The sequence below is a fragment of the Hibiscus syriacus genome, unplaced genomic scaffold (assembly GCF_006381635.1).
Source record: "Hibiscus syriacus cultivar Baekdansim isolate YM2019G1 unplaced genomic scaffold, ASM638163v2 tig00113096_pilon, whole genome shotgun sequence".
In the NCBI taxonomy this organism is placed as follows: domain Eukaryota; kingdom Viridiplantae; phylum Streptophyta; class Magnoliopsida; order Malvales; family Malvaceae; genus Hibiscus; species Hibiscus syriacus.
In genome coordinates, this window is record NW_024063440.1 from 776,444 (window position 1) to 789,877 (window position 13,434).

Sequence of the window (13,434 nt, forward strand, 5' to 3'; positions counted from 1 at the left end):
CCTTGTCGATCTTATGGAGGTTCTTTTAGTGGAGTTCAATCTGATTCTGGGATGGATTGGTTGAATGAACACCAGATCAATCTAAATTGCGAGTACAAGAGAGCTACTCTGAAGACTTATGATGGTCAGATTATTGTGCTAGTTGTTTAGTGTTAGGCTATATTTCTAATATAGTATCGACTTTGGTTGTTGATCGAATGATTCGAAAGGGGTATGAAACTTTCATTTTATGTATCTTGAACGCTAAAGGATCTTTATCAAAGGTTGAGAAGATTCGTACAGTTAGCGAGTTTCCCGATATCTTTCTTGAGGAGTTGTCGGGGTTACCTCCGGATATAGAGGTAGAGTTTGAGATTGAAACTTATCCCGGTTCTGCACTTGTTTCTATAGCACCATATCATATGGCCTTGAAGGAACTTAAGGAGTTGAAGGTCCATTTCCAGTAATTACTTGATCGAGGTTTCAACAGACATATTACCTCACCTTGAGGAACTCCGATCTTGTTCATGAAAAAGAATGATGGATGGCTTAGACTATGTATCGATTACCGAAAGTTGAACAAGTTTAAGTTTAAGAATAAATACCCACTCCCTAGGATTGATGACTTATTCGATCAATTGCAGGGAGCTACTGTATTTTCGAAGATTGATCTTTGCTTGGGGTACTATCATTTGAAAGTAAAGGGGTCAGATGTTGCAAAGACTGCCATCTGCACTAGATATAGGCATTATGAGTTTCTAGTTATGACTTTTGGTCTAACAAATGCTCACACAACTTTTATAGATCTGATGAATCATGTATTTCAACCTTATTTAGATCAATTTGTAGTGGTTTTAATTGATGATATTTTGGTCTATTCCCGGACTGAGGCAGAGCATGATGAGCATTTGAAGATTGTTCTGCAGACACTAAGAGACCATTGTATGTATGCTAATCTGAGCAAGTGTGAATTTTGGCTTTGGGAGGTGTTGTTTCTTGGGTATATTGTTTCTCTGAGAGGTATTCAAGTGGATCCGAGTAAAATTGAGGCCATTGTGAGTTGGAAACAAACCAAGAATGTTTCTGAGATCCATAGTTTCATGGGCTTAGACAGGTATTATCTACATTTTTAGGGCTTCTCGATCATTTCCACCCCTTTGAAAAACTATTGAGGAAGAATGTTTTGTTTGACTTGGGCGATGCACAACAAGAGAGTTTTGAGAAATTGAAGGCAGCTTTGACTTAAGCTTTAGTTTTGACTCAACCTGAGCCTGAGAAGGATTTTATAGTGTATAGTGATGCTTCACACTCTGGACTTGGTTGTGTTTTGATGCATGACGTGAGGGTAGTCATTTATACATCGCGAGTGCAATTACTCGGCCCATGATTTGGAGCTGACAGTTGTAATCTTTGCTTTAAATATCTAGAGACACTATCTCTACAGAGAAAAGTGTTACATTTTTACTAATCACAAGATTTTGAAGTATCTTTTGACCTAGAAGGAACTTAATCTGAGGCAGCATCATTGGCTTGAGCTTTTGAATTATGATTATGAGATTGATTATCATTTGGGTAAAGTTAATGTCGTTGCGGATGCATTGAACTGGAAGACGATAGTTGATCTAAGGGCTTTATTTTCCAGGATGAAGTTATATGATGATATCATTCTATTAGCAGAATTGTGGGTTAAGCCAACCTTGGCTGAGGCAATCAAGGCCAAACAGCTTCTTGATAGCTCTTTGCTTCCCATCTTTGAGCAAACTGAGCAAGGTACCACATCAGATTATGCTTTTGACTATGATGGATTTTTATGCTTTAAAGGTCGATATTGTGTACTTGATGATGCAGAATTGAGACAGACTATCCTCAGTGAGGCTCACGGTAGCCCTTATGCTAATGCACCCTAGTGGAGATAAGATATACCAGAATCTGAGAGAGAGGTATCGTTAGGTTAGCATGAAGAATGACATCTCAGATTTTGTGGCTAGATGTTTGACTGATTAGCAAGTTAAGGCAGAGCACTAACATCCGTCGAGTTTGTTACAACCTATCAAGATTCTTGAATGGAAATGAGAGCATATTACTATGGATTTTTTTTACTAGTCTGTCTTTGACTCTTAAGAAAAAAAGAGTTTGTCTGGGTGATTGTTGATAGATTTAAAAATTCAGCTCATTTTATTCATGTGTGGGTAAATTACTCTTTGGAAAAGCTGGTTAGATTGTATATCTAAGAGATCGTCAGATTGCATGGTGTTCCGCTGTCTATCATTTCTTATCGAGATTTGGGATTTACTTTGAGATTCTGGAAAGAACTGCATGAGGCTCTGGATACTAGACTAAATTTCAGTACATCTTTCTACCCGCAAACTGATGATCAATATGAGCGAATGATTCAGGTTCTTAAGGATATGTTGCAGTGTTGTGTGATTGATTTTCGTGGTAGTTGGGAGAACATTATGCCTTTGGCTGAGTTTGCTTACAATAACAACTACCCAGCTAGCATTCGTATGACATTGTACGAGGCACTTTTTAAGCGTAGATGTTGCACCCCGATTTGTTGGACTGAATTGTGTGATAGAAAAACTTTAGGACCTGAGTTAGTGCGAGAGTCTGAGGACACCAAAGAAGGAAAGACATCGAGTTTGAGGTTGGAGATCATGTTTTTTTAAAAGAATCTCCATGGAAAAAGTGTTGAGATTTGGGCGCAAAGGTAAATTGAGTCCAAGATTTATTGGGCCATAATGTATCCTGAAGAGAGTAAGACCAGTTGTATATAAGCTCGAGTTGCCTCCCCAGCTTCATCGTATTCATGATGTCTTTCACGTGTCCATTTTGAGGCTCTATTATCCATACCCTAGCCACATTATTCAGTTAGAGGATGTTGAGTTGAGGCCAAATTTAACCTCTCATGAGGAGTCTGTTCAGATTTTGGATCGAGATGAGAGGGTACTGAGGAGCTGATGGTAAAGGTTCAGTGGAGTAACTATGGCCTTGCAGAAGCCACCAGAGACAGAGGAATCAATACAGACTCAATTCATGCATATGTTTGCTTCGGGTAACTTTCGAGGATGAAATTTCTTTTAAGAGGGAAGAATTGTCACAACCCCAATTAAAAATAAAAATAAAAATTATAAAATTAATTTAGTTAATTTAGGTTTGTATGTTTCAGAAGTTCGTAACATAGTTTTGAACCTATAGGAAGTTCATAGACTTAACCTTAAATAAGGTGGCTAAAGGGTTTCGAACCCCTATCCCTAGATATAACCGCCCATGCCTTAGCCGTTTAGGCTAGGGCACTGTTGAGATATTTTATTATTAAATTTTTTAATGCTTAAGGCTCGTGTTATAAAACCCAAATCCCTAAATTTCCCAACCTCAATCCCTAGCTATCACCGCCTCCCTTCACCGAATCCATCACCGTCTGGCCACCATTAAGACCACCAACACCTCCATTTAACTTATCATCAACCGACGACCAAAACACAAGCACAATCTCACCAAGTAACATTGTCGTTCGTCGTGAATTGAAGCTCGAACGTGCGATAAAAAACCCCGAATCGTGCTACTATTTTTGACGATTATTACCGATCTAGACACATGCTTGCCTCGCCGCCTCCACCACTGAACTCCCCATCTCTGTATGCTCAAAACCCAACTGGGGGTCACGTCGACGTCGCTGATTTTGTTTTTCCACCGTCAGGGTAAGCGTTTCGTCCTTTTTTCTTTTGATTCCGGTGATGTTAGCTTATTTTGAGCGTTGTTATGGCTTAGTAATAGTGCTCGAATGCTCTTGGAGTACTCGTCGACCGACCAACCTCCGTCACCGCACTCGCCGCCATACGCTGACAGTGTGCGTGAGACTCCTTTACCGATCCAGGGTCTTCTAGAACCGGTCCAGTCAGACCAAACTGGGTCGAGTTGAGTCAACTCACTGAGCCAACTCGTTGAGTCAACCCAGTTGAGTCAAATCAAACAGAGTCAACTTACTGACTGACTGACCGTTGACTTTGATCAGAGTTGACTTTGGCTTTGACCACTGTTGACTTTGACCAAAAAGTCAAATTTTCCAAAAAGGCATAATTTATGTTTTTCTACGTCTTGAGTCTAAATTCGAAGTCTGTTTTGTCAAATTTGAACCCAAAAGTCTCAAAATTGACCGTCAAACCCAAGCATGCATATGTACTTAATTATTTTATTTAAGAATAATTAAATTAAGGTTAATGATTGAACTAAGATATTGTTATTTGAAGGTACATGAGAATCTCTTGACTGTTCGACAGCTCGACCCAACTCCTCTCGAACCATTCGACCTTGTATCAAATTATGAAATGTTTTGAATACAAACTCTTGAGATACTATTTTGGGATATTAGACTACATGTAACCCCCCAGAGCGATGCGGAGGATCCGATCCGATCTGGGAAGTCACATTAGGGCCACCGGAGCGACCCACTGTAAAAATAACAGAAATTTTAAAACTTTTATTGAAATGTGTAACTTATAAAATCAGTTATCACTATTTAAAAATAAAACAGATTTCTAGACTCGTATATAAATCAAAATACAATTACATGCCCCCTAATCACATGTACCATACTCTGCAACAACGCCGGAAGAACTCCCTTACTGAAGTCAATAGATGAACTAGTACAATTCTTTTAACCTGAAAAGGTGAGTAATAGAGTGAGCTTTGGAAAGCTCAGTAATACAGAACTACCAGATGATGCTGATGAACGTGCAAATATAGATAAATATATATTTCCTTATTGTTTCTGAACATTTATAGATTTTTATACTGAGTAGAGATCCTACTGATATTTCAGGTGGTGACGAACAATGAGCTTTCGGTTCAGAGAAATATTTCGGATGACTGAGTTCAGGAGATCATAATAGGTTTTCTAGTGTGTTCCCAAAAACCATGTAACTTTTCAGATCTTTTTAATATATATATATATATATATATACCCCCATCCGTCACGAACAAAATGTGTAGGTTCCCCAGAACCATACAACCCCGTCACGTCCAGTAAGGCCCTGAGCACACAACCGAAGAACCGGTAAGTAAGGCCCTGAGCACACAGCCGAGGAACCTCCAAGTAATCTTCCTCCAATAATACCCCACATAAAACATGTTCCGTCCGTAAACGGATATATCAAAAATCAAAACATAATTCAATTCAAGTATCATATCAGAATCCAGGTCATGTATCAGATCAGAATCCATATCAATATCAAATCAGAATCTAGGCCAGGTATCATAACAGAATTCAAATTTGAAATCAGATAAAATATTCATGTAGTTAGGGAACACACCAGAGTTTACATGTATTATTTAGAGGTACTGTATCAGGCAGGGAAACACAGTTCTTCAGTATGTCGATGGAATGTTGGAATTTAGAATCACTATTGGAAGAGTTCATTAACTGACAGAATCATCAGTTATTCAGAATGTGAATTATCAGGATATTATCTTATTCGGACAGTTTTCAGAAGCTGTACGTAATCAGAAGGGTATTCAGAATCCTTTACATCCATGTCAATTGATCGGATAATCGAACAACTTGAGAACGAAGATTCAGAACCTTAACAATCTATGTCGTCTGGTCAATTTATTTTCCTTCTAGGGTATTTACTCGTTAATACCACAAATTCTTATCCATAGACCATTTTCGGAATCATCGCTGAATAAATCTTCCAATGTCTTTATTTCATTTCCACGCTTCCACAATATCATGAAATGCTGACGTACTTGATTAATTTGTTCATAACCCATTGTAATTGTACACTACGCAAACTCATCAGAGTTTCCAGACTTATCCAAATCACTTATTAAATCCTCAGTCATTGAGGTTACCTAGTTCATTTAGCAGTCATGTCCATTCTAGTTACTTCAGGATTTTCCAGGTAAATCGGACATTTTCTGAATTTTGGATACATATTGTACTTTCATTCAGTTCAGTATTCGTGGTTGATTTGTCGAACAAATATCCAATTCTTAGTACTGAATATGATCTAGAGTTGAGTTGAGCTGAATACTTCCAAATTTATCATCGAGCCAAACTTGAAAAGACGAACACATATTCCAATAATATCTATGTCATTCAGGTATTGACATAGTTTTAGGGTTGATCTACTCACTTAAGTTTTGTTCCATAACTTTTAAAGGTAGTCGAACACCTATGCTTATTTGGATTCCTTAATTAATCCAAGACATTTACTTAATATAGGCCATAAGGGTATTTTGGTAATTTTGGTGTTCAGTTTTATTCCATTCATTTCAGAGCTCGAGGATATCCAATCATTCTTAAGCTTGGTGGTATTCTTGGGTCATTTCTATTACAGGAGTATTTTGGTCATTGTACAGATTCAGTGTACTTTAATCATTTCCTTCCGTCTGATCTTACTATTAAATTCAATCTTATCATTTATTTCAGTCCTTTCGAATAATTTTGACAACAAAACAACCCCGACAAATTGTTCTTCAGGTATTTACTCATAACTCGGATATTTCTGGGTCAAGTGCCTTCTCAGATTTTACAAACAGAATATCAGAAATTTTCCTGCACTAAGTCAGGATCTTAACAATTAAATCCGTACTTAATCGAGTTAAGTACGAATCCCCTAAGTATTTTCTCATTCAAAGTCAACTCAGACTATTCTACCTCTTAAGGCCATTTCCGTAATTTCTTAACCAGATAATTTCGATATTAGCTCTTAACGAAATAATATAATTTAGAGATCCTATGATTAATTGCTTTCTTGAACACTCTCTGATCTTGAAACGGTTCTTTTAACAAACTTCTAGTATCCTTCACAAACTCTCATAGGATTAAAACCGGTTATCAATAATTTCTAAATAAAACTAACATTTCTTATGCAAATCAACATTTTTATCATATCAATATATCTGTAAAAACCTCTTATCAAACTTCCATATTCCAATCTTATCTTTTTATAACATAAGGGTATTTTCATAATTTTACCCTACCGGAGTATTCTCATAATTTCTCATCCAAATACCTTTAACATTTAACCTTTGATGAAATAAATTATAAGTTACAGATCCAGGTTGATTTCTTTATGACTAAGCACATAACTTGTAATTTAATTCTAACAATCTCTTAATTTATTATAAAAGTCATCTGAACCATAATCAATTACTGAACCTTTTTACCGTATTCAGATCGAGTGTAGAACTTCATTAATTACACATATGAGACCAGACATTTCCATTCATGCATTTACCAATACCAACATGTTCTATAAAGCATAAAGAGGTAGTAAAGTATTACCTCGATTTTCGTGCAATACTGATCGACCATAAAAATTCCATTCGAACGCCTTTGATCTTCAATTCAACTTCCAATAATTCCTCAGATACATATCAACATAAATTATATCAGAAACGGAGCTTAATTACGATAAACGGATCGAATCTGGTGATAAATCACTGAAAGACAGCTTACCGGGTTCGAATTTGGCGAAACGGACTTCGGATTCGGATTCAGGACGTCGAAAGCATAAAATATGACTTTTCAAAAATTTGGAATTTTCGGTCAAAATCAAAGTCAACGGGTTTGACCGGAAATTTAGAGGCCTTTGGGTCCGAATTTCGAAAAACGGATTGCGGAATCGGATTTGGAACGTCGAAAAATGTCAGGATAGGTATACTCGGTCAAAAACAAAGGTCGTTTAATGCTCGATTAAAGCCCGTCAAAGTTTTGGTCAACAGTGGTCAACGGGTCAAAATTTCAACGGGTCGGGTCGTGTTAACGGGTCGGGGTCGGGTCGGGTCAGGTTATGACTGGTCAAACCGGTCAACTATGCACCAAAACCGATTAAACCGGTTATTTTTTTCTTCCCCACGCGCAGTTGAGGCGCGTGGGGGAGCGTGAACAGTGCTAAATTCCTGGAAAAATTCCTAAAAATTATTTTAAGCGATTTCGAAATACTTACAAAGCTCGGTTCAAATTTTTGAACGGCGGAGAGCTCTATTTCAACAAATCGGAAACTTTTAACGCTTCACCTCCACACGTGCCGCCGCCGCCTGAGAAAAGGGAGGACACCGGTGGACTCGGAACGGCACAAGGAACACGATGGTGCGGGAGGTGTCGTAAACGGATGACCCGATCGTCGTGAATCGATGAAAACCCAACTAAAATCGGGTTATTACCGATGATACTTCCGACTGAAATTAACGACGAACGGAGACGATTCATGACGAAAGGTTTGAGGGGTTTTGTTCCTCGCTCGACAATGAACACGATGGTGGTTTCGACTCGTCGATAGGAGGTCGGACGGCGAGTAGATCGGAGTTCAAAGAGGGATTGATGAAGAGGAAAATATGAAAAAATTTCTCCAGAAAACATACGGGGAGAGATTTATAATTCTCTCCAAAATAAAAATGGGTAAATCATGAGTTTAGCCACTGAATTTCTTACACTTCTTAAAGCGATCTACCAACTTTAAAATTTTGCAATTTAACCCACTGTTTCTTTCAAAATACCAAATTAAATCTACCACTTTATAATTTCTTAATTTTAACCCCTAAATTGGGGTGTTACACTACATGATTTAGCGTGCATTATTTTATTAGATATGAATATTTATTATTATTTATTTAAGAGATGTTTATATGTTTCACAAACTATTTTAATAATGTCAATATTTTCTTAAATGAGTTATGTTTTATGAATTATCGTTAGTGTGGTGTCCGAAGTTCGTTCATAACGCTTAGGCCGAGGTCTAAGAGGGTTACATAAAAAGAGAGAAAAACTCTGACAACAATAAAGACAAATAGTGCAATGAAACTCGCATTCTACCAAGATTTATTAATTGATCGGGTGATCAAAGATATTTGTATTATCCTACTATATGTGAATTTGAATCCTAACCATCATCTTATAAATGATATATCTATCTATTTAATAAAAAAAATGGCATTCCGCTGACATCTACACCCAATCTATACCTTCACACCTCATGGTCATTGCAAAAGTGATTATGATTAGCGGTTTTGATAATCTATCCCAACACAATCCCATCTTATGTCCCTAGGCTCCACGAAAATTTGATGGCACGTAAAAACATGGATTGTCAAATCTTGATCCCTTCACTAGATTAGAGCTATTGAAGATGTATTAGCAAATACGGTTTGCTACTCCCAGAGATTGTCACATGAGATAAGAAATTCACCGCTACCATTGCTCATAGTAAAATTCAAATGATGTTAAACAAACAAGCAGGCAGCAGTGTGCCAAACGATTGAGAAAATACACAGTGACGAATATTAAAGAATGGTGTTCTCTCTAGAAGTTCCGAGTTTAAATAACTGCGTCTGCAGGGTTTGTGTGTTTTATCGATGATCATGAAAATTTTTAAACAAATACTACTTTGTAATCACCCGACTATTCAAACAAAAAAAAAATACCCATACCTCATTATCACGTAGCACCAAAATCACCCAACTATTCCAACAACAAAAATATCCAAACCATTTGAGCCTTGTTTGAACTCCAGCATGACTTAACCCATGTGATCTCGGGCCTTTGCTCCCTACCCTCTGTAATTTATTCTCTTAATGTTTTTCAATGGAAGTTATATTTGTTCAGAAAAACATAGGCCACATTACTATGCCACAAATAATAGTCATTTGGTTACCAATAAGCTACTCTTAGTTTGCCGGTAAATCATGTATGATATGAATAAAATATATAGGGATAATATCAAATTTAAACCCTCAACGTTTATCAAAATTATCATTTTGATCCTTATTCTTTTTTTAGCATTTTGACTACTAGCATTTTATTTTAGGAGAAATGGCTCCTAATATTTTACTGAATAGTTATCGACTCTTATTCTTTTTTCTAAAGAATTTCGACATTATGCCAAATATGCCAAAATTATTATTATCAATGGCCAAAATGTTCAAAAAATAAAAATAAAAGTCAAAGTGACTATTTAATCAAACGATAATGGATTTTTTTAACAATATGCCAAATATGTACATTAAACTATCAATTTTATTTCATTTTAGTATTTAAACTTTCATTTGTTTCAAAATCATAACTAACATTTACTTTTTGTTTCATTTTAGTATCCCGCCGTTAAAAACTTATCGACACAGCTGAGTAGGCAATTTTTAATTAATTTTTAAATCATTATTTAAAATATGATTTAATTAATTTTATTCAACTAATAAGGTGGTGTGGTGACACATGTCACCACCTTATTAGAAAATCTCCCACCTCTCTATACATAATCTTGCCCAGAAAATGGTGAGACGATCTGCTAGTCGCTTCATCAATTGTCGACTACCATAAGATGTCCATTGTCGACTGACAGATGAAACCTAAACTTTCAAGTCCACACCTTTTTTTTCCTTTTGAACGTAATTTCGACATCCGTTTCATTGGGAAACGCCTCAATCTCTCCAAACTTGCATCTACAGTTGTCGACTACCATCTGCCGTCCATTATCAATCGCCGCATCCTTCGGCCGATGAAACTCAAACTTTCCAGTCCATATATTTTTTACCCTTTGAACAAAATTCGACCTTTGTTTCACTCGAAAATGCCTCAATCTCTCCAAACCTGCATCTACAATTGTCGACTACCATTTGTCGTCCATTGTCGATCGCTGCATCCGTCTGTTGATGAAACCCAAACTTTCTAATCCATACCTTTTTGACCCTCAGAACCTTTGAACGTAATTTCGACCTCTATTTCACTACGAAACGCCTCAATCTCTCCAAACTGACAATGAATTCTTCAATTTTTTCATCCTCTGATCTTCATCATCCATCATCTAATAGGCCAGAAACAAGACTATGTTAGTCAACTCATCATTTTCTCGTAGTCCACCATTTAGATTGGTCATCTTACCACTGAAGCTATCATCGAGAACCCAAAGGTAAAACTCTTCACCTTTTTTGTTTTAGTTTCTTTTCCTTTGTTTTGCTAATTTTTGTTTCCTTTTGTTCAACTCTTCACTATCATCATTCTCAAGCTATTACCGACTGTCATAGATACCAAACATCGAGAAGCTATTACTGATCTTCATCGTCCATCGTCTAATGGACTTGGAACAAGACTATGTTAATTGACTTATTATTCTCTCGTGGTCTACCATTTGGATTTGTCATCTGACCACTAAAGTTTTTATCGGGAACCCAAAGGTAAAACTATCCACCCTTTTTGTTTTATTTTCTTGTCCTTTGTTTTGCTGATTTTTGTTTCCTTTTTTTCTTCAATTCTTCATTATCATCATTCTCAAGCTATTACCGACCATCACATATACCAACCACCGGGAAGGTAAGTATTCTTTCTTGTTTCCTTTCGTTCTTCAACTCTACACTATCATCATTCTCGAGCTATTGTCAACTGTCACAAATACCAAACACCGAGAAGGTAAGACTTCTTTCTCTCTTTTGATTATGGTTTAATTTTGTTATGATTTTAGTTTGGTTAGTTTAGTTTGATTAGTTGAATGAAAATAATTAATTTTTTTAAAATAATTAAAAATTATCACGTCAGTTTGCTATTAAGTTTTTAACAACATGATACTAAAATGAAACAAAAAGTAAACGTTAGATATAGTTTTGAAACAAATAAAAATTAAGGTACTGAAACAAAACTGATATACTAAATGTGTAATTTATCCTAAATAAATAAAAAACTAAACATCGAAACAACAAAGATTATGAAATAGCCTGTTTCAGCCGATAAAAATGTACACATTTTTAGCACAGTTTGCATCCCAAAGCAGTAAGCCATAAAAGTTATTTCATACAAGTCCACTAAAAAAATCTGGTGCTCTTTAACTTTTCTTAGCCTAGGTCCAGGAAGAAACAAAGAAAATCTTTGAACCAAGATCTTTACATCAAAAAAATGTTTCAACCTTATTATATTTAAATTATAATTTTTTCTTTGTTGAGATTGCACATAGATGTAACTCTAGAAGAAATGTATACACTGAAGAGGAATTAGAACAATAACTTACCATTCCATAGTGAAAAATACTAAACTGAGACTAAAACTCGAGAACTATATACAAACTGAACCAAGGGTCGTCACTTACTGCCACCCCTACCGCATTCTGAAGGCTAACTAACCGACCAGATCTCTAGGTCTTGCAAGAGCTTCCCAAGAATAATTATCTGAAACAGCCTTACGATTGGGGTGTGTATGCAAATCTGAAAGGGGAAAGCCATCCAAATTTCAATCCATTTGAGGAAAAGTTCAACTTCCTCCACTAAAAAGCAACTGACAAGACTTAGGTATGAACCCATACACATAAATGGAGTGTCCAAGAATCATTGGATCAAATGCTTACCTGGTTTTGACCATTTTGGATGCTTAGGAGGCATTTTCTTGGAGGAAACATTGGCCGTGGCACCAAGAGGGTCATTTCCAGCAATTTCAGTAGCTATGACTTCTCCTTCTCGCTTAATACCAACATGTTTATGTGATGGCGTCTCTCTCTCTTGGGAGCAAAGCAAGGGGTAGGGATAGCTTTTGGGGAGGTAAGATTTCCACTTGCATTTATTTTTTCAAGAGAGACAATTAAATCCTTAAGGTTCTTAAGGCTATGAGGTTGGTACTCGGATTCAAGATTATGATCATCAATGCATTTGATAACAGCCATAAGATCAGCTATTCTTTTGGTGCTTGCCTCATTCTGTTGATTAATTTTACACATGTTAGATGGCTAAATGTTAAATGACACAGTCGGCTTTTAAATAGAGAGGAGATAGACAAACCCGTGCTGTAGGGGTCTTTTTTCCTTGTATCAAAATTCTTCTAGCTTCAATCTTTTTTTGATAAGAATTTCAGGCCTCGTTAAAATCCCCCTTCTTGATTAATGGAGTTTATATGAACTCCTTAATCAGTGGAAGGAGGAAAAGAGCGCCTTAGGATTTTATTGAACCATAAAATTACATAAGATACAACCATCATACACCCCACCAACCAAATAAACTTGAAACAACCATAAAACACCCGAAATATAAGACTAGAATAGAATCAGCCAATTCCTTCTTTAGCTAAGGCATCAGCCTCTAGATTGGCTGACCTATTAACCCATCTTACAACACCTTCTAAAACATTAAGCCTATGAACAATATCTTTGATCAAAAACGCATAAACATCAGGAACTAGATCCTCTTTCTTAATCCAGTCTACCGCAACTTTGCTGTCGCTTTCAATAATCAGACGACCCTTCCTGTCTCGTAAATTCGCATAGAACATTAGACCCTTTTGAATAGCTTTTAATTCCATAAAAGTTGGAGGTCCCGGACCAGCAGATTCCTTGAAAGAACTTAAAGTCAAACCCGAGGAGTCCTTTAGAACACCTCCTATCCCACTCTTCTTCCAATCTCTTGTAGTAGCCGCATCAACATTTAACTTTACAAAACCTTGAGGAGGAGGAGACCAAGGAAATATAGATACAAGCCGAT

General features: G+C 36.6%; 1 long non-coding RNA gene across 1 annotated transcript; it reads right to left on the reverse strand.

The window, feature by feature from the left end:
• Positions 1 to 12,050: 12,050 nt before the first annotated feature.
• LOC120185306 lies at positions 12,051 to 12,824 on the reverse strand. The gene is made up of 3 exons (XR_005522108.1): positions 12,739 to 12,824; positions 12,312 to 12,656; positions 12,051 to 12,171 (listed from the first exon to the last, which is right to left on the reverse strand). It is a non-coding gene; the product is annotated as an uncharacterized LOC120185306 (long non-coding RNA).
• Positions 12,825 to 13,434: the final 610 nt, after the last annotated feature.